Genomic DNA, 22172 nt, shown 5'->3' with positions numbered 1-22172 from the left:
AGAATGGCAACTTATACACGGGCTGCCGGTCTTTCCAAAGAGGTTTTAGAATGCTGGCTGTTTAAAAGAGAAATTAAGCAGAAAAATAAAAGTTAGCAATTAAGAGAGGAAGATTTGGGGACAAACGAAGGTTTGTTTACCTGGATTATATACCTCCACGCAGGTTTTATGCTCCCTATTTACCCTTTTACTGGCTGATCCGGGCTTTGTGCAACCGATTCAATGGTGGATTGTAATGTTTGTGAACCAGCAAAGATTTGAACGCGTGCCAAGCACGTTTCCACATTGATGTTTTTCCTTAATGATTTTTATCTAGTTGTTTGGATGGTGCTTACACTATTCATTCTTTCTTCCAAATGTGGAATCAAATTTGGAATCAGATTAATATTGAATCTGAACCTCTAGATTTCTGCAAGGTCTTCAAGACTGTTGAGGTCACCCTCTCCGCCCCAGGCCACCAGAAAAGAGGAAATTCTTCCATTTATTCCTTGGATTATAAGTATCCTTGGTTTTTTTTCCCCTGTCCTGCCTCTGCTGGTCTTTTATGTTGGAAACGTTTGATCACCCTACCCTGAAAATGGGAAGTAAGATTAAGCACGTAAGTCAATCCCTGCAGGATTGACTGTTAGATGGATTTCACCCCACCTTTTCTCTATTTAACAGGGAAAAAAAATCTAGTTTATTCTGGGTTAGATTTCCCCTCCGGCTTCATTTCTCCCAACCCAATAGACTAACTTCAAGAAGCTGTAAACAGCAACAGCTTCTGCAGGGCGATCCCCACGTCTTGTTTATGAGGTTTATGTTTTAGGTCCTCTGACACGAAACCAGGTTTCATGCCAAGCAGGTGCAGGGGGGGAAAATTGCACATTTTAAGACTCCAAAGGCGAGACTTGCTTTGTTTAAAAGTCTCCCGTGCTCGGGAGGAAAAAAAACCTTCGCCAGCAAGCGTATCAACCCAGCAGTGGCCATTCAAAGAAACTTCGAAATGAAATCATAATTAAAAAGAGAGAGAGGGGGACGACAGCAAAAACGGCTCGTGGTCTCCTTGGCTTGGAGGGGGCCAAACCTAGGTCTGCAGAAGAACCTCGGATGGCTCCGTATGTCGATTGCAGGACTTTTTCCATCTCAAAGACTCTGTTTTGGGAAGGACCTTGCTTGCTCGTGAGTTTGTGAAAAAAAAATCAAATCACAGCAAAAATGGGAACCGCCAAGCGCCATTGGTAGGGTTAAATGCGGAGCCGTACGCTGGACACGGTAGCAAAAGTGGTTAATAAGTAATTTGGGGAAGAATTTGGGGGATGTAGGAAAGCACAAGATTTTAATGACTTTTTTTTAAGGGGGGGGGTTTTCATCTGTATTTTGTTGAGGAAGAGACTTGGTTTTTTTTAACCTCTTCAGTGCTCAAGGACAGTCTCCCAGAAAGGCTTCAAGGGACCGTTAAAATTTCCACCCCTTTCCTTTCTCAATTAGATTTTTTTTTAAAAAAAATCTAAATGGGCAAAGATGCTATCTCTGAAGCAGGCATGAGCAGGGGGAAGTGGCATTTAAGCTCCCCCCCCCTCAGAACTACAGCAAAGAAGGCCAGCCTGTCCCTTTCTACTCCAGAAGCTATTTATTTGACGATGCTTCCAGATAAGAGCTTTCTTTTCCCATTCTTTGTTCTTCTTGGCCTCTTTTGGCTATTGATTAAGACTTAGCCGGGCAGGTTAACCAACAAGTTAGGAGTGAGGCATGTTTCCCCCCCCCCTTTCCTAACCTCTTGACTCACATTCCTTTGGAGGCCTGGAGCGACCTGGATCAGAAACCAGTAGCACAGCATTCCCAGTTTGGAAAGATTATGGATGTCTGTCTTTGTAAAAGCCACTGGGAACGCGGTCTATCTGCTGCTCCAGAAATGGGGGCTCAAAATAATGGGAAGGAAGGAAGGAAGGAAGGAAGGAAGGAAGGAANGAAAGAAACATGAAAGAGAGAAAAAATGAAAGAAGGAAGGAAGGAGAAAAAGGGAGGGGGGAAGGAAGAGAGGGAGGAAAAAACATGAAAGAGAAAGAAAAAATGAAAGGAGAAAGGAAGGAAGGAAGGAAGGAAGGAAGGAAGGAAGGAAGGAAGGAAGGAAAGAAGGAAGGAAGGAAGGAAAAAGGGAGGGGGAAGGAAGGGAGGGAGGAAAGAAACATGAAAGAGAAGGAAAAAATGAAGGAAGGAAGGAAACCCTTAAAGGGAAGAAAGTTACCACCTCTTCTCAATCTTTTTCCTTGTCTGCTCCCACTTCCCTTTTGCCTCCTTCCCAGGCTCAAGCATTGGCCCAAAAGGGGTGATGATTAACCAAACAAAGACCGTCACCTGGACAACAGGGCAGGTGGATTTGCATTTTGTGGGTACCTAATGTCTGGAAACTACGTGCTTCCAGAGCCCTGGCAAAAATGGGGGGGGGGGTTCTTTGTTTGCTTGTTCGATATGCCTTGCCTGTGTGGTTTTTTTTATTTTTTTTTACCTGCAACAAAAGCAGTGTGCCTTTTTTTCTCTTGCCTCTCTTGGGGGCACGATTCCAAACTCTTCTTTTAATTTTCTCTTTCTTTTCCTCCTTTCTCCTCCCCCCCCTTTGCCTTTGCAGAAGGGCCAACTTTAAGAAAGTGCCCCACCCACCCACCCTCCCATTTGTACTTTTAGAGACAATTGAGACCGGGGCAATTTCTTAGAGGGTCTGCCAGGTTGCACTTTGCTCGATTTTTCGCCTTCCCACCAGGGCCCTTTTTTGAGCAGCAACTACGTGGGTGTCTCTGTTGGCTTCCGAGCCGGTTGGAGGTTCAGGAAACGGCCTCAAGAACTGGCTTTGGAACGTGGCGGCGTTCCTCAGGCCGATCATCTTGGCACAGAGAGTGGTAGCTTGGAAATGCTGGCTTCATGTTCCCTTTGTCCCTGGGATGGGAGACTCGGTGGGCCCTGTAGGCAGACAGCAAGAGAAACAGCAGTTGCAGAGCTGAATTACGCACGAGTTCATAGAATAACAGAAAAGCAGAGTTGGAGGGCACCTTGGAGGTCTTCTAGCATGGCTGGCTGAGGAATTCTGGGAATTGAAGTCCACAAGTCTTTAAAGCAGCCACGTTTGGAGACCCCTGCCCTGGACCTTTCCAGACAGGTGACTGTCCAGTCTCTTCTTAAAAACTTCCAGTGTTGGAGCATTCACAGCTTCTGGAGGCAGGTTGTTCCACTGGTTAATTGTTCTAACTGTCAGGAAATTCCTCCTTAGTTCTAGGTTGCTTCTCTCCTTGGTTAGTTTCCATCCATTGCTTCTTCTCCTGCCTTCAGGGGCTTTGGAGAATAGCTTGACTCCCTCTTCTTTGGGGCAGCCCCTGAGATATTGGAACATTGCTATCTTATTTTAACTCAGGCCTATGGGTCTGAATGTCTTGGTGAAGAGGACCCAAGTGGGGAAATGGTTGTGTGGGGTGCGGAAGAGTGATTCAAACAAAAACTAATCAAAATACAGAATGACACCCCCCCCCCTCCCAAAAAAAGTATATGAGAGAAGTGATAGAATGGTGCTGTTATCTGGTAGGAACCGGTTGATTTCTTGTCAAATTGTGCTTTTTGCCACCTAGGGAATGCTAAATAGCAGAAGGGTGTTTATTTTGAGCACCCAAATTCTGCCTTTTGTAAAATCCCTAATAGTGTTGGCATGTGGCGGAAGGGAGGGAGGGAGGGAAGGAGGAAGGAAGGAAGGAAGGAAGGAAGGAAGGAAGGAAGGAAGGAAGGAAGGAAGGAAGGAAGGAAGGAAGGAAGGAAGGAAGGAAGGAAGGAAGGAAGGATGGATTATACTGCACATGGAAATTATTCAGAATCTCTGGTATTAATCTCTGGTGCAAATAGAAGGCAGAGTTGGGATAACTATTCCCCAATCAGACTGGCACCGGCTGTTTAAAGCCAAACAATATGAAAATTAGTCATCGTTCTATTATCAAAATAGCTAGGAAGTTTAGTTCTCTTTGGATAACTAGCAAAGATCTTCTCAAGAGCCAGCGATCCTAAAACATTCATGAATCTTTCATTGAACTGAAAGCAAATTCCAGCTACTCAAAGTCTGAGATTTTGACATTGGGTCTTTCCATTTGCCACATGCAGAAAAAAAAAACACCAGCCCTCTTAGAGGTCCCCAGTCTAAGTGGCAAAGCCTTTTGTACATGGTCCTTAACCTTTGCAAAATCACAATTAAGAACGCAGCACGGAGATTTCTCCAGCTCTTGGCATTCAGGGCTCAGACTCTTGATGGAGAGAGAGAGAAAAAAAAAAGGCCTTAATTTGGAAAACTTGAGAGAGTAGAAAACAGTCATCTGCCTTTTGCCATTCAGGGGTGCTCTCTGCAGCAATTTGGCTACCAGTTTTACGAGAATTGCCTCCCCAAATTGCAAACATGCCCACAAAAAGCAACATCTGGGGATGGAGTCAGTTTCCAGAAACAGATTCCCTTCCTTATGGTATTCCAAATCATTTCTGATCTGCTTAGTTTAGAAAGGCAGGGGTGTGGCTTAGAGAGAAGGAGGTGGAGCTTCCAGGTAACCTTGTCCTCCAGACTCCGTCCTTTGGAAAGGCGCACGCATCCTGGTGCCTTCTGCTAAAGAACCTGGAAACAAAGGCGCCAATTCAGAGATTTCTCGTCTCTGGCAATGCAATCTTCTGGATCCTGTCTAAATCGTTTGCTGCTTTCCATCAGATTCTTTCAGAAGAAAGACTTGGAAACAAAGCAAACAAGCTGTTAAAATAGAGATTTTTTTTATTTTTTAAACAGCCATTGGTACAAACTCCTCATTATTTCTGTTTTTCTTACTTTTTCAATCCGCAAATGCTGGTTTGGCAGGAGCAGTTCAGGCGTGGGAGATTAAAAAAAAAAAAGAGGCAGCAATCTATTTTGTATGGGTTAAATGAAACCTTCCCGGTTTGTCAGCCTGGATTTGATTTCTTTTCTCTTTTTTTGATAGTTACCTTATGTTTATGTTTGTTTATGTTTATGTTTATTTAGATTTGTATACCGCCCTATCTCCCTTACGGGACTCATAATCAAGGGGGGAAAAGAAATAGAGATGGGTCCAATGAGGTGTTAGCCACGAAAATATTCTCGTAGCCAAATGCACGGTTTGCGCCAACAGAGGAAGAATTTCCTTCTTCCCTTCTGTAACTTAATCCCCAAGCATCGTCCAGATCCCTTTCCAGGATTTGGGAAATGTTTTCTGGAACCCCCACAAATCAAAAGGATGGAGAAGCAAAACCGAGCAGTCGCCAAGATTGCGACTGTCCAGCTTTGCTTGCACCTGTCTAATTTTTGCAAAACCAGGTTTGGGCTCCTTATAAAAACCGCCCACCGTGCCGATTTTGATTTTGAAAAATGCTTCTGAATGCTTGCTTGGAGAAGAAAATGGGCTTTTAAACAGCGCACGCAGCTTGGAGAGGAAAGGCATTCAAAATAGAACATTGTACTTGCGTATTTTCATGCAAACGAAGCATTGTTATTGTAGGCTGGGGCTGGCAGAATTGGCCCTGCATCTAGTTTTGATCTGACATTTATTTCAGCGGCCGCAAAAGACTGAATAGGTTCCATTGTGAGAAGGTGGGCTCAGAGGAAGGAATGGAACAATCGTGGTTTAGCAACAATAAAATACCACTAGGCCCTGATGACACAGGGAGGGCCGTTGAGCAATCGCAAAAGAGGCAGTTAAGTTTTCTTTGTCTTTTTTTCCAGGAAGTAATCTCTATTACTCAGTAGGATTTACACCTTTAAGAGCTCTAGTGGTCAACCCAACGGGGACTTCTGAATAATAGCAACCACATCATAATAATCCTTCCCCAGCGCTAAAAGTTCTCATGCGTGAAAGCAAAGATTGAGAAGAACGCTAATTATGGAATTGGCCCATCTTGGGTTTTTTTTTTTGCAAAACGGCCGGTTAGCCCACTAGCTGCCGACCGAGCATTTGAGATGCGTTCCAATTGGAGATCCTGCCCACTTTAATGCTATAAAATGGGGCATTTTTCCTCTCTGGAGGAACAACGTACAAAGAATAATAATAATAATAATAGCAGCAATGATAAGGAGCAGATGCTTGATGGGCAGCCCAGAGCCAATTCTCAAATGCAGAATTTAAGAATTTAGCTGCGCCTTGGAAGCAGGCGTCCAAAATAGGTTATTACTAACATTTTTCATATTCAGAGGCAGAGATGATTGTTAAGCATCCAAAGTTTCTGGCTTTGGTAGCTGAATAAATTTAGTTTCTGCTAAGCCTTGTAGTTGGAGAGAAAAAATTCCTGGTAGGTTTTTGTGTCTTTCGAGTTTTCGGTTGTATTTTGGGGGTCCTGCCCTCTTGTCAAGATGAGTCCACAGAGAGCCAAAGTATCAATATACAGGTAGTCCTTGTTTAGTGACCATTTGAATTTACAACAGCACGGAAAAAAAGGGACCAAAGGACCGTTTTTCGCCCTTACGACCACTGCAGCATCCCCAGGGTCGCGCGATTTACCATTCGGACGCTGGACAATCGACTCACATTTATGACGGTTGCTGTGTCCTGGAGTCACGCTTTGCGACCTTCGGACAAGCAAAGTCAATGGGGGAGCCAGATGTACTTAACTAATTTAAGAACTGCAGGGATTCGCTTAACAGATGCGGCGAGGAAAGTCGTAAAATGGGACGAAGCTGACTTAACGAATGTCTCACCTCGCCAACAGAAATTTTGAGCTCAGTTGTGGTCGTAAGTTGAGGGCTACCTGTCATTTGTTAAACAATTTCCCCTTTGCTACAGAAGCCTCTTAATTCCTTTTAAGACCCTGCGGGAACGTTTCTCTCTTGCATTGCACAGGTGATCCCGGTTCTGAAAGCAAATAGACACTCCTTCGGGCAAACTTTGAAAAAAGTGGAGTGAATCGCTTAAAAAAAGAGAGAAACTCCTTCCAGTAACTAATCTAGCAGAAGTATTTGTGACCTTAATTAATACACACACACACATACGTGCGAAGGCAGAGGAAAAAGGGAGAGAAATATTGGAAACTGACTTCAAACCCTCCCCTTGTAATTTGTCCTACCCGACGTGGCAATTTGTTTTCCAAAATCTTGCCAAGCGGAGAAAAAGCAACTTTCTAATGGCTTGGTCTCTGCTCCTTTTTTAAAAAAAAAAAACAAAACCAAAAATGGCATTTATTTGGACCTTTAGGCCAATTGCTCTGGTTTGTTTCGGTTTTTCTCTTAATATATATTTTACTTCACTCTGGAAGTGAAGACCAGCACTGGCTCCATCTGGAAGGGAGAGAGCTGGGGAAGGAGAAAGGGAGGGTGAGAAAGAAAGAGAAATTAAAACTTGACCTTTGTTTAATAAGTTAGCCACGTAACTTGTCGTATCGTTGCAAAGCACAGTTTTAAGGGATTAGTCTCCCGCGTAGGTTTCCCGCGGATTTGCACCCGGTTTGAAACCGCCGTAAGGTGTGCGTGTCTGTGTGTACGTGTGTGTGTGTGTTTTCCTCTCCAAAGTTGTAGGTTTTGTGTTTGAAGAGCGAGCTTTTGTGTGCCCGCTCCAACTGAAGGAGCCCTCTCTTACCTTGGCGTTTTTCCCTGGCCTCCAACGCGTGGTAGCAATGGAAATAAAAACCAGTCTATTTTTTGGGGGGGTCTCAAAAGCTGGCAGTGCTTCATTTGAGCTGAATTGGGTTGATGGGTGCAGTTTCAAGCTTTTTGGCGTAATCAACCTCTAGTTCAGATATCACCATAAACCAGAACATGTTCTTTTCAAAGGCCTGGCTTAGCTCTGGAGCCACTGTAGCTTGGTAAATCCTGATTTAACGGCTTTACACCTTGGGCTGTCTCTTTTGGTTTAACCTAGCATTAAGCAAACTCCTGTCTGGAAGAATGCACAGGTCTAGTTTAAAAAGGTTTAAAACTTGGGGTTTCAGGCGCCAGATACCCAAAGAAATCCTTCCTTCCTTCCTTCCTTCCTTCCTTCCTTCCTTCCTTCCTTCCTTCCTTCCTTCCCATTGTAGGAATCCACCCCAAATCTTTCCACGTTTGCTGTCATTTATTTCTACTTCCACACACCTTTGCTTGGCGTCTACCCTCGTGTCGAACCAGGGAGAGGGGAAAATTCCCACCCTTTGGCAAGGGCTGATATTTTGGAATTATTTGTTGTTGTTGTTTTCTCGCCCTCCTTCATTTCAGCCGGAACGTCCATTCTGGGAAGCCATCGGCATCTTACTGGGCAGCGTTGGATGTTTTATCTGTTTCTAATACTGCCTGGTAAAGATGTTGATGGCTTCTCCCATTCAACGCCAGCCCACTTGGGGGGGGGGGGAAGAAAAAATAGATCAGCTGGTGGCCAAAACTGGAGAAGAAAGAGAGGAGCAGGCAAGGGAATGGTGGATTCAGGAAGGGGAAAAAAATAAATACTCTTTTCCTTTTCTTCTCTAAAGAATGAGAGATGGGATCGAGAACGTGACCTTTGAGCCAAAATTGGAAGCTCTCACCTTATCTAGCATGCAGTCCTCATGAAGAATCCCCTTGGTGGGGTTTACTTCTGAGTAAAGCGGCCCCACAAAATTGGGTTTCCTTTCTCAGCCGAGACGGCCAGCTCTTGCACGTTGCAAGCAGGGCAGCCCCAAATTTTGGAAACGTTATTATGCATCAGCTGCATAATAACCATGTTCCCATCCGTGTTTTTTCAGCTGAGCTGTGCCCGCAAGATATTTCAATATTACAGGGGTGCTTGCACACAACACCTGGCAGATGCTAAACAAAGAGGGCTCTGCTGGAAAGCGGCCCATCTATTTTTATACATATTTGTACACACAGAGAGACCCTCGCGGACCCACACGCAGAGATGCACACACCCCTTCATTTTGCCAAAAGCTTCTCCTGAAATTTCTCCACCTTCCGAACAACCCCGATGGGGGAAGGTTCATTAAATGCTGCCTTGCAGATTTCCTTCTCATTTCATTTTATTGAAAATCCATTCCTTGGTTCCTTGGAAATCCTGCTCTTCTCCTCCTCCCTCTTTTGAAAGTTCCACCTGCTCTTTCTTTACTGCCTCGGACGGGTAATTATGATTTTTACGATTTTTACGGCCTCGAAAGGCGGAAAAGAGTAGTTGAACGCTGGTGTTTTACAAGCAACGGATTTTTCCCCCCTCCGACTCGTGAACTTGCCGGTGTGCCAAGGACTGCCAGATGATGGTCCTCTGTGGGCATCTTACTAGACAGTGCTGGATTTTGTCCGTGTACTCTAACACTGTCTGGTAACGATGTTTAAAGAGCGAGCCAAACTACTACGCTCCCCCGGACGTCTTCAAAGTGCACGGATCCGAATCGAGGCTAGCTAAAAAGTAAGACGTGTGCTGGCGAGAGAGGCACAGAGTCTAATTCCTCTGATGTTCAACTGTCTTGCTTCTCAACCTCAGCAGCTTGAAGGTAATAATAATAATAATAAAAAAGTTGGAAGGGACCTTGGAGGTCATCTAGTCCAACCCCCTGCTCAGGCAGGAAACCCTATACCATGTCAGACAAGTGGCTGTCCAGTCTCTTCTTAAAAAACTTCCAGTGTTGGAGCATTCACCGCTTCTGGAGGCAGGTTGTTCCACTGGTTAATTGTCCCCAGTGTCGGGAAGTTTGTGGACTTCAACTCCCAGAATTCCTCAGCCAGCCAGGGGATTCTGGGAGTTGAAGTCCAGACGTCTTTCGATTGCCGAGGTTGAGAAGCACTGCTCTAGGGCAAATAAATTACACTGCCCATCAGGAGGAGGTGAAGGATAGGACTGGGAAATGGGTTCAGGGTTGCGTTTCCTTTGATTTGATAGGCAACTTGGCTCGCTTGCGTGAGATGTCTGGCAGTGGAGCCTGGATGCTCTTTCCACTTGCATGCTTGCTCCATCTTTTACTGATTAAGATTGAGGGGGGGGGCAATCTGGGGCAGGGACTCTCCCTCTGGCTCCTCAGAATAGTGGGAAGGGGGGGAGGTAGATAAAGGAGACTAAATAAAAAAACTATGCGCAAAAAAGAACACAATAAAGATCAAAATTAAAAGAAAACGCACTCGAACTCAGCAAAAGGGACAAAATGTTTTAGGGAGCAAAGCCCCTACCAGGGTCTTAAACTCTGATGATGGCAGTGAGAATCGGAATTGTGGTTTAAAGCCAGCCCGGGCCCCAAATAGTTAGTTGAATTTATATCAAGCGTACATCTATATTTATTAGTGGGATCTGATGTAATAGAAGAGTTATTCAGTTGATCCTCAGTGACCAGAGCTGTAAGTTACTCTTGGCTTAGACCACCTTGCCAGGGATTATTTTGAATGAGATGCCCTCTATAGACCCTTGGGCTGTTGTTGTTTTGTTTTTCAAGGAACAACAACAACCGCACACTCCTCGTAACAGTAAGTGACGTTCACCCAGCTTGCTCTGCTGTTCTTTCTTAAAGGGAGGGGAGGTTTTGCCCTACCCTTGTTTAACTTTTGAGACGACGAAGGGATGAATGGCAGGCAGTGCCAGCTTGAGCTCAGCGGCCCAGTGAGTCATCTGAGGTCACGCCCAACTCAGTTTCTCCAGAACCTGGCTCTTTTTCAACCTTTCCACCCAGGAATCTTCAGAAAGGCACCTTAGGCTACCTCTGGAACAGAAACAGCTGTTTGGGATGGGGCACATGGGCTATGTACCTCCCGTCCTTGTCTTCGGAGCCACATGCCACCACCACCCATCTCTCTCCTTCTCTTTCTCTCTCTCTCTCTCGCCTAGAAACACAGGTTGGGTGGGTAGTTTTCCACCATTTGAGATTCTGGGAGTGTGTCGGTCAAGATTGTCCTGGCCAGACCTAACAAAAAAGGTCCCTTTCTAGACCTAGAACCAAGAAACTAGAACCTCTTCCATTAGTCTTCTTCCCCTGGTTTGGTTTCCCCACCCTGTGGCTCTTTCGCAGAGTCCTCCGACTCTGGGAAGGGATCCTCCACCCTTCACACATCACTGGGGGTGATGCCTGTCATTCCTTCAGAGGTCCATCCAGATTGGCTTCACTTTTCGTGACATGGCCAACTCGGTCAAGAAGCAGAGATGGGGTCAGCCAAGCCAGGCCATCCATCCATCCTCTACTTGGACCTTTCCAACTCAACCGGAACTGGGGGGAAAGACGTTGGAAGAGCAGGCAGAGAAGATCTAAACCAGGGGTAGTCAACCTTGGCTCCTGGCTCAGGAATTCTGGGAGTTGAAGTCCACGAGTCATAAAAGAGCCAAGGTTGACTACCCCTGATCTAAACCCCACTTCTCCAGGGTTCCCTCCACTAGATTTACAGTCTGGATCTCGGTCAATACGTCTTGCGTGGGCCCCGTTAGTGTTCGCGCATCACCGCCGTGATATCGATACGCCGTTAATGATCAGCGATGATGTTAACAATGATGGCTTTTTCCTTCATAATTCTTCATTGATTGCTCGCACGCTCTCCTTCTCCCATTCAGAGGAACCGCACGGAAAACAGCAATCACAATCTTTCTGATGGCTTCCGGGGAGGCTGGATCCAGATAAAAGAGTTTGAGAAACTCTCTCCATTATGGGGTGGCTGGGGGAGTCTTCAGTTCCCCCCACCCACCCTTGAGGTCCTGTAGCCAGGCTGTCTAAAAAAACGGATGTGCCAGTCGGGAATATTAAAGCTAGCGCTTGAACGCTTCACGGTTTTGCCTCCGATCAAACTGGCTTCCCTCTTCCTCCTTTCCTAGATTTATTAGCTCGATCATCGCCGTGCGAAGGAGTGGGAGACCGGGATGTGGGGTTACTGATTAACCGGGCAGAAACGGCCGTTGAGGAAATGCAGAATGAGCCCCTTGCTTGGAGGCTGCAAAGGGGAACTCTCTCAGGCAGAGCACGTTGGCTTTGGAAAACGGACGGGAATTAAATTTTTAAAACCCAGGCATTTTTTTGGGGTGGGGTGGGGTCTCCTCTTAACAATCTCTCCTTTTCCGGTCCCTTATTACAAGCTCTCCTGCCCGTGGCGTTCCTTGCTTCGTCGCTCCTCGCTGGCAGTTTGGGCGTTCCCAAGGCCCAGGCCCCGGTTCCAATTTGGCACCGGAAAAGAAAAAGCGCCTTAGGGGGTCCTAAGTGCATTCAGTGCGTCCGTCTTCACCAGAGTTTGAGCCCTGGTGGTGTAGTGGTGAGAATGCAGCATTGCAGGCTAGCTCTGCCCACAGCCTGGGGTTCGATCCTGACCGGCTCAAGGTCGACTCAGCTCTCCGTCCTTCCGAGGTCAATAAAACGAGGACTCAGATTGTTGAGGGGGGGGCAATAGGCTGACTCTGTAAATCGCTTAGAGAGGGCTGTAAAGCACTGTGAAGCGGTGTATAAGTCTAAGGGCTGTTGCTATTGTCTTCAATGCTGGTGACCAGGCCAGGGGGGGGGGTGTCGTGTGAATTGGGTGGGGTGGGTGCATAAGGGGAGTGGGCTCTTCACTCAAGATTGGCCTTGATTGCTCTGGTCAGTTGGCAGCCCTATAAAACAGGAAAATCAAGGTTTTTTTTGTTTAAAAGGTTCTCTTGCAGTTGCTGCTAAAACTCACAATCTGCTGAACATTCTCTCTTTCGCTCTCTCTGTGTGTGTGTGTGTGTGTGTGTGTGTGTGTGTGTTGTGCTCCGTTACTCAACCGCGTTGCCGTAGGAATGAACATTTTCATAAAGTTCTGCAAAACACCTGGGCAGAGACAGGGTTTTCTTACGCAGGTCCCAAACGTTCCCATTCTGGAAATGTTAGGAATTGAATTTGGGATCCTTCTTAATATTCTGCCACGAAGCGATGGCCTCTTCTGACCGGATCCTTCTCACTCACCCAGATAAATGAGATGACACTCAAAAGACTCACCCTGGGATACAACAAGCAGCCATGCCCAAAGCCAAAGCCGATTTCAATCACACTCAAAGCCCTAGGATTCAGGCACCTGCCGTTTTTAGTTTTTAAGAAGGGGCATTTCACTCAAATAAAACGTTCTTTTTTTTTAAAGTGAAAATTAATCTAAATTGCCTTGAAAGCAGATGGGACCCGGTGAGATCCTAGAACCCCTGAACTGAAGTTGGAGGGGCTCAGAAACCCGGGGGGGGGAAGATGGAGAGGAGAGGAAGGGAATGACCAGGACCTAAGCCGCTAGTCCTCTCTATCTTTCTTTCCTTCCGGAGCCAGATGGTGATCCTACGGGGCCCAGCGCTCACCTGCCTGCCTGCCTGCCTGCCTGTCTGCCGGCCGATCGCTGTCTTACCAGACAAATTTAGATCTTAATCTATCGCTGTCTAATACTGTCTGGTAATGCCGTCGATTTGCACTGGCGTTGTCTTCACCCCATGGAGAAAAAAAAANATAATAATAATAATAATAATAATAATAATAATAATAATAATAATAATAATAATAATAATAATAATAATAATAATAATAATAGTAATATTATGAGTGATCCAGATTGGAGTCCAAATTCCCAGGAGCCCATGGTCCACACTTAGCATGAGAACATCTAAGTCAGAAATTAACAGGAAGTGAGGTCGAGAGCTCCTGAACCTAAATCCCAGAGATGTAGCCCATGAAGCTAAGTCCATAAAATTATTCTTGGCTTCATGGGATGTGTCAACCTGGTCCCTGCCTCTTCTCGGCTTCACACAGGAGGCTTTCCAGGTCTACTTTTCACCCTCAGGACGATGGGAATCGTGGCGGACACCTTTGCAAACTCTGAATGCTGCTAGGGGTCTCTTCATGGCAGGTGAAACCCTGCCCCTCCTTTTTTTTGAGACCCCTCCTTTTCACCCCAGGCTCCTCCCACCAAAAGCCAGGTAGGTGCTTTAACTCCAACCAAGTCCATTGCAAGTTGCACAGTAGATCCACTCGCAAATCAGACAGGTGGACAACAGGGACTGTGTCACCTACGTGTCAATGCAAAAATGTCCGATGTGAGCAGCGTTGACAAGGCCTCAACGTTCTTTGGAAGAGTTTCCTCTGTTGGAACCATGACTCTAGGTCCTTTGTCACTCACCCACCTTGGAAAAGGCCCACATCATTCCCAGACACACACACCCACACCATTTAATCCCTGGGGACCGCCCCCCCCGGAGAAGACGGTCTGTGGACCCCGGCAAACTTTGCCGTCTATCCTAACATTCTTCCTTTTCCGTGCCTTACCTTAAAGGACCTCCAGCATCCTGAATCACGCGATCCTCTCCCTGCAGGTGACTCATGGAAACCTCCGGCCCAACCAGTTTGGGAAGGGTGGGCGGTCGGTCAGGTTGAGGAAGCCTTTGGCATCATAAAAGCCTCCTGTTTCCTTTTTTTGTGTCTTTGCTCACAATTAATTACCACCCTCCTTATGGACAGCTGCAAAAGTTGCGCCAGGCGAGATCCTCAACCATATTTTACCCTCTCTCCTCTCCCAGACCTTACAAATCAAACGTGTCAGCCTTGACTTACATTCCTGGCAGAAAGGCTGTAAAAATTGTCGGGACTTTATTCCTTCTCCCTCCCTCCCTCCCTCCGTCAGTCTCCCGTGTCTCGTTTGTATGGTGTTTAATAAAAAGACGTAGATTTCTAATCTGGTTCTGAATTTATTTATTATTATTTACACACGCCCAGACAAACAAACAAATGAAAAAAAACAACCCTCAACATAAAATGCTGTTTTTCTTCTTGTTAGGAACATAGACATGCTGATTGGCAGGACTATTGTAATACAGTGCAGTCAGGCGTGTCCACCTCATAATTTTCCATTTGTACTTCAAATCACATGTGTTCATACTTTCTTTCTTTCTCTTTTTTTTTTAGCATGAATGTTCTATCTCTTCTCTCAGAGCTCACAAAGGGAGTTCCCTCTCTTTTCCCTTTCCAAAAAAACAACCCTGCGGGGTAGGTCAGGCTTAAGAGATAGCCACTTGTCCAGAGTTGACCACTGAGCAGCCTGCTGAAATGGCCATTTGAACCTGGGACTTACTGATCTTCATCTAACACATCCGTCACGGGCTCATTTTTTTTTTCTTCATACAGATAGTCCTGGACCTACCACAGTTAGTGACCGCACAAAGTTAACAACAGCATTGAAAAAAGTGTGGCAAGGAAGGTCATAAAACGGGGCCAAATCCACTTAACCCCTGTCTCACTTAGCAACAGAAATTTTGGGCTCAATTGTGGTCGTAAATTGAGGACTACCTGTATGTAGTTTTCATGGGAGAAAGCTGATGGGGGAAAAAGTATATTCAGTTAGATAAGGACCACGAATGAATGCTGTTGAGGTCGAAAAACACACCTGGTTTTTTTCAATCACTGCTAAAATTACAGCCACCTCACATTCACAACTAGGACTACAAATACACCAGGATATGACTCAACCAGAGGCTGTTCGGCTTGGAACGACCCCAGATTCTTGTTACGTTGGTGGAAATGCATTTTGTTCATGTCAGAAACTTCCTTCTCATTNTGGGGCAGCCCCTGAGATACTGGAAGACTGCTATCATGTCCCCCCTCGTCCTTCTCTTCATTAAACTAGACAGACCCAATTCCAGCAACCGTTCTTTAAACATTTTAGCCTCCAGTCCCCTAATCATCTTTGTTGCTCTTCTCTGCACTCTTTCTAGAGTCTCAACATCTTTTTTACATCGTGGTGACCAAAACTGGATGCAGGATTCCAAGTGTGGCCTTATTCTGTTATTCACCCCTAAACAGACTTTGCACTCGTTGTTTGCCCTGCCGATATCCCCCTGCCCTTTTCCAGTTCTTCTAAACTTGTCCTTTGGGGCAAGTCTCTTCCACCCACAAGTTGCGATTTAGACACCTTTGGATTCAAAACGGGAACCCAAGGAATTTGCAACCCCTTCAAACGGACCACCCTTCCTGGATCATCCGTGGCCCCCAAAAGCTCGCTGGGAAGTTGGATCCCAACCCCGGCAAACCCCTTCCCACCTCCCTTGAACCCATCGCCATGGCGGCTTCATCCCAAGCGGGTTCCCCCCCTTGCTTCGTGCCCAACGAAGCGCCCTTTGTCACTCTCCGCTGCCTTGCCTTGACCTCCGGTGCTCTGTTTGCAAACTGTGGCTTTGGGAACACGCCGTGGGAACCTGACTGAACCTGACTCCCTTGTTCAAACAAACCACGATCGTGGGTGACGATGCCAGCCAATCATTCACCACGGGATGTTTCCCAGACTGGCCCTGGGATCGAATGCGTGGGTCTTCTTGCCCAGAACAGCCCTCTCATCCATTTCAGGCTGAAATCAAAAACTGGGTTAATTAATAATAATAATGATAAAGTTGGAAGGGACCTCGGAGGTCATCTAGTCCAACCCCCTGCTCAGGCAGGAAACCCTACACCATTTCTGTCCAGTTTCTTCTTAAAAACTTCCAGTGTTGGCGCATTCACCGCTTCTGGAGGCAGGTAACCCTCCGTGGAGAATCCTATAAGCCTGGCAAAGAATGGTGGCCTCTTTTGTAAACCGAGATGGGCAGAAAAGTTAAAGGACTTCTCCCCCCCCTCTAAGGCTCGGTCTCCACCCCTTGGTGGGAAGAAGGAAAACCAACCTGGGAAACCGAGACCAGGTCTCCGGGGGAGAAACATTAAACCACTGTTACACGAGAGGTCAGGGAGAGAGGTCCTCGCCAACTGTTAATTTCGTTTACAAGCCAGCCGTCTGCTTTAAGTCAACACGGGCTGGCAATTAGTTATTAACCACTGAGGAACTGTGGGAAACTCTCCATCGATACCTCGGCCTGCTTCGGGGACCCAGCCCAAAGGAAGCCCAGCGGTTCAAAGCCCAGCGTCCCGTCTCCAATCTCGGCAGCAGGCAGTTTTTGCTTGCAAGTTTTAAAAATAATTTTAAAAGCCTCTCTCTGCTTGCCGGCGCAGATGGCTCCAGATGGCTGGCCTGGCTTTCCCCAAAAACAGCCCGTGTGAGGCTGTGTGAAGTTTGCAACCGAGGGTCTGTGGCCGTGGGCTTTTTTTCATCCAGAGATTAATAAGTCCGGGGAGAGAAATGGGCCATTCCCCCACCTTTCATTCTTTTCCAACATATCATTGTTGGCCTGCTGGTAATCCGAACTGAGCCGTGCCAATGATTTACTTTAAGGAATGCCAGCCAGGCCCCTTTTGAGAATGACGCCATTCCTGATCGGCCCTCCTGTTTTAACTCTCGCTATTTAATCCGGCTTTCCAGGCTGGACGTCTGCGCTGGATGCAGGCTGGAGATCCGTCTCCTCGCTTCCCATTCATATTTTTTCCCCCTGTAAATATTTACTTTCTCTTGTTTGTCAGCTTCAGAGTTAATATTGTCACGATTCTCCACACACACACACACACCGGCCGCTGGCAGATAGTAACGCTCAGAAAAAAAAATGATCTGGCTGTTTAATCTCACTGGAGCCAAGCAAGGCTCTAGTCCTCATGGTTCGGAGCGAAGATTAGGTCGGATAAGCTGCCGCTTTACATTAGCAGTGTCCGCACCGACCGTTTTTGTGTTTTTTTTCTTTCTTCATATGGACCACTTCGTTCTCTCTTTAAACCAGTGGTTCTCAACCTTTTTAATGCCGCAACCCCAACTGGTTGTAAGTCGAGGACTAAACCGGTCGTAAGTCGAGGACTAAACCGGTCGTAAGTCGAGGACTACCCAACCGGTCATAAGTCGAGGACTTTCCCTGCCCGGGAGCGCCGCACATGCGTGGTTTTGCCCCCTGCGCCGGCCGAGGTGTAGCTGGCAAGCGGCAGAGACGGAGCAGGCCGACCACCAGCTGGCCCAGCCCAAGGGAGGTAAGGCACCCGCCGGAAAAGGGGAAAAAATGGCGGACAAAAAAAATGGCGGACAGCCTTGCTTGGCGACCCCCATGAAATGGTCGATCGACCCCAAATGGGGTCCCGACCCACAGGTTGAGAACCACTGCTTTAAACCTTTCCACCCGCTAGGAAAGACCCGTCCGAAGGGCCAATCCGTATTTCCAACGGAAGCCTTCTGGGAGAATGACAGAATTCCCACCCCACCGCCCAGCCCTATTCCGAAAGTCAGTAACAAATTCTGTAAACCGCTCTGCCCATTACTCCAAAAGGACTCCACTTTCCACCTTTTGCAAGCCGCTCGGCTCTGGGCAGGAACCACGGCGGCAGGCAAGCCCGTGCCCGTTTCTTGGGCGCTTAGTTGGCATCTGGGATGAGGTCAGGGGAGGGGAGGGTGGCCCCACCCAAGATTGTGGCTGGCTAGAAAGAGAAGGAAGTGATCGGGAAGGCAGTCCCAAGTTCTTTTCCTCATTCTTCCTGCCAAGTTGGTAATCGCAGGCCCCAGTTTTGCTGCTTGTTCTAAAGCCCCGCTGCAAAATGCCAGGCGCGAGACACGGATCATTAATCCCAGCCTCCCTGGTTCTGATTCTTCCTCTGACCCCCCTTTGCAATCAACACACAATCAACAAAGAGATGGTTAAGGATAGATCCTCAGGGAGAAACATCTGTCTGCGTGGAGCTGATGGCACCTAATTATCTATCAAACACGTCTTAACGGGGATACGGAACAATTTTTTTCTCCTCTTCCCTCCTTCTCCTCCTTCCTTTGCTGTTATGACGAGAGGCCAACATTTCAAAAGCAGCTTCTTTTTCCCCCATCGTTCTCTTTGGCTGCAGGAGGAATTCCGGCGCCAGAAAGAGATGCTGGCCCGAAGGCTGCAGCAGCCCCAGGACAGGTGGCAACTGCGCATGAAGTTCCTCCAGCAGGCCCAGCGCTACATTGGGACGCCCTACGCCAAGAAATACCACCAGCCTGGAAGTAAGAAACCGTATTCCAGAGTCAAAAGAGGCCAACGGTGATGCCCATAACACGGGCACAATTGGGGTGGGCATCTCCATCTCCACCGCTGCAGAAAAGTGTCCATCTCATTTCCAAGGCACACTTACCAGCAGTTCACTTAGTGACCGTTCAGAGTTACGACGGCACTGGAAAAAGGGACTCGCGACCGTACGCGCGACCGTTGCAGGCCACGTGACCAAAATTCGGAGGCTGGGCGAGCGGTTCCTACTTGAGGATCTTGCGATCCCCCTTTTGCGTCCTTCCGACAAACCAAGTCGACGGGGAACCCAGATCCACTTAACCGCCCTGTTAGTAATTTAACAAACGCAGCGGCTTGACTGAACAACCGTGGGCTAGAAAAGTCGTACAATGGGGCGAAACTCACTCAACAAATGTTTCGTTTAGCGACACCAATTTTGGGCTCAACTGTGGCCATACCTGCATTTTGCTATTTTTCTCCTTAGCTAGAGTATGCATATAAGCAATTCCTCCCTCCCTCAGTTTTCTCCTTTGGTCAGTCACCCCAAAGCTGGTGCCCTCCAAATTTGGCAGCGCCACTCCCCAAGACGGTGTGTGTCTGTGTGTGTGTGTGTGTGTGTGTGTGTGTGACTGCCATTGCCAAACCTTTTAAGACCAGTTGATTGAAAAACTAGTCCTGAGAGGCAAAATTACTTACATTCTCCCCTTTAACTAAGGGGAGGAACTACCATGATTGGTTGATACAGGTAGTCCTCGACTTGCGTCCAAAACTTCCATTGCTGAGCAAGGCAGTTGCAAAGCGAATCAATTTTACGACCTTTTTTTGGGGGGGGGGCAGGGGTTTGCGGTCAGTAAACAAATCCATCTTTCCCCTATTGACTTTGCTCATCAGAAGCCAGCTTGGAAAGCTGCAGATGATGATCACGTGACATCCATCAATACAGGTGCCAAGCACCCAAAGTTTGATCACGTGAGCTGAGGATGCTGGGAAGGTCAAAAGCATGAGAACCATTGATAAGCCCCTTTTCTCACTGCGGTTTTAACTTGGAATGGTCGCTAAACGAATTGTGGTAAGCCGAGGACTCCCATTATTTTTAATCCTTGTCCTGGCAGCCCCCCAACCCAAGGATAACCTGACCTCTGGGATGGTACCAAGGCCCAGATTTCTGATGACCCTTTAATTTCCGCATGCCCAGGCCCTGAATACGAATCTCCCCTTTTCCTGGATTGCTGCGGGCTCATCCGGAGAGCAGTGCGCGACCTGGCGGACGATTTTGGTTTCTACTTGGGCTCGGGCAACCAAGCCTATCAGTACGACACCCTTCCTGTGACCCTACCCAGCGAGGACCATTTGAAGCCCGGCGATCTCATCTTCATCTCGGGAGTTTACTTCGATCCACAACGTAATGCCTTCCGCGGGACCCCCTTCCTTCCCTGCGATCCCTTTGGGCAAGATCCGGTGCTTAAAAAGACCTGGATAGCCTGCCAGAGGCCTCCAGATCAAGCCCAAAGATTTTTCCGCTTAAAAGTTAGCCTTGACGGTGATGACGCCCTTTTGCTAATCGGGATAGGACAACACAGGGTTCATAAAAGAAGAGAAATAGATATATACCAGATAGATAAATAACTTTATCTGGTACGAAACATTAAAATGCTAACACAATGCATGAGAACAACACGTTTAAAAATTCAGACAATCTTTAGGAAAAGACTGCAGTTTAATTATGCAGGATAGAAAATTTAACTCTTAGCATCACCATTTTAAGACGCTTCAAATGCAGAAATATCTTGGCTGCTCTTAATTCAACCATTTCATGGTGCAGGACACAGAGCACCACAGATTTGAATCTTATTCTCTCCTTCAAAGAGGTTTTCAATTAAGACCTGGAGAGAAAACGTGATATAAATTAAGGAAGTCCCCCCCCGCCCCATTTAACCTCTTCTCACTGTTCCCTGCATTTGCTAACAGCCTAAATACCTGCCCAGGTGTGGGGTCCTTGACGCTCTTTGAGCTTGCAACCATTTCAAACATTACCGAACTAGGTAACATCGCCAGCGCTACCTGCCCAGGTGTTACCGTGCCCCCTCCTCTGCAGGTAAGAGGCAACCCCACGACATTGTCCATGTGGAAATCTGGTTGGGGGAAGGAGAACGCAGTCTGGGGGCCAGACGGAAGCGCGGCCGAGTCCAGGTCTTTGATTCCTACAAGTTCGTCTCCGGCTCCTACGGAGACGTGGAATACCACTTCAAGTCCATCGAGACGTGGCTGCAGGGCATCTGTGTCAGGTAAGCATCTCTTGGGAGGTGTCTGCTCTCCGATCTCTCTGTAACATTTTTTAAAAAAATGATGGGGCTCCACATCCAGTCAGGTGGCCCCCATCAGAGGATTATTGAGTACGGATTTCCAGGTTTTTATTTAGCTGTTATTTAAATGTACATGCCGCCCGTCTCGCCGAGGGATATCTGTCAAAAGGGAGGATGGAGAACGGCGTTCCCCCCCCCCTATGGCCCAATCCAGCTTTTTTCATCCTGGAGGTTCTCAAAACAGGTGGATTACCAAGCCCAGAATTCCCAGCAAGGGCTAGGCTGCCTGGGGAATTCTGGGAGTGGATGCCTACAGATTGGGGCTCTTGTGACCGAAGATGAAAGTCCTGCAGCGAGAAGCAGATGAGGGGAACAATCAAAAACTGGTTTTACATATATATATATATTTTAAAAAGGCAACCAACCTGGTTTTTTTTTTAAAAAAAATCTTCCATCTTTGCTCAGGCCAGCCCCTGCCTCATTGCAGACCATTCAACTAAAAGATCCTTGAATAGGACCGAGAGAGTGTACTTTTGTGTGTGTGTGTGTGTGTGTGTGTGTGTGTGTGTGTGTCTCCATGTGTGTATTCACAGGCATCCCTTTGAAAGTCACCATTGTCATTCCTTTGGCATCCGGCGCCATGTAATTCTCCTCTGCTGGCGCCTCTGGAAATGCTTGACGCCCACCATTGTTCCTGGCAATTTGAGATATGCCAGTCCTCCTTTCTCCCCCACCCGGGCCTTCCTCTGCAGCTTGAAATCCAAAGGTGTCATTACAATTTCAAAGGCCTCGCCTGAACGGGGCCGTTTAGCGCTTGCCACTCACAAAGGCAGCGGTGAATAATCATCTGGTTGGTGGGAGGCAGAGGGGTGAGATTCAGGCACGGTCCACCTTACAAACAGAATATCTGCAAGCCAAATTGTCTGTCTTTCTGTCCATCTCTGTCTCTATCATCTATCTATCTATCTATCTATCTATCTATCTATCTATCTATCTATCTATCTATCTATCTATCATCTATCATCTATCATCTATCATCTATCATCTATCTATCTATCTATCTATCTATCTATCTATCTATCTATCTATCTATCTCAGGGGTCCCTAACCT

This window comes from Protobothrops mucrosquamatus, unplaced genomic scaffold, assembly GCF_001527695.2.
Source record: "Protobothrops mucrosquamatus isolate PMUCROS unplaced genomic scaffold, P.Mucros_1.0 scaffold3489, whole genome shotgun sequence".
Lineage (NCBI taxonomy): Eukaryota > Metazoa > Chordata > Lepidosauria > Squamata > Viperidae > Protobothrops > Protobothrops mucrosquamatus.
The sequence above is the reverse complement of the archived record's forward strand: the minus strand, read 5'-3'. Positions refer to the sequence as shown.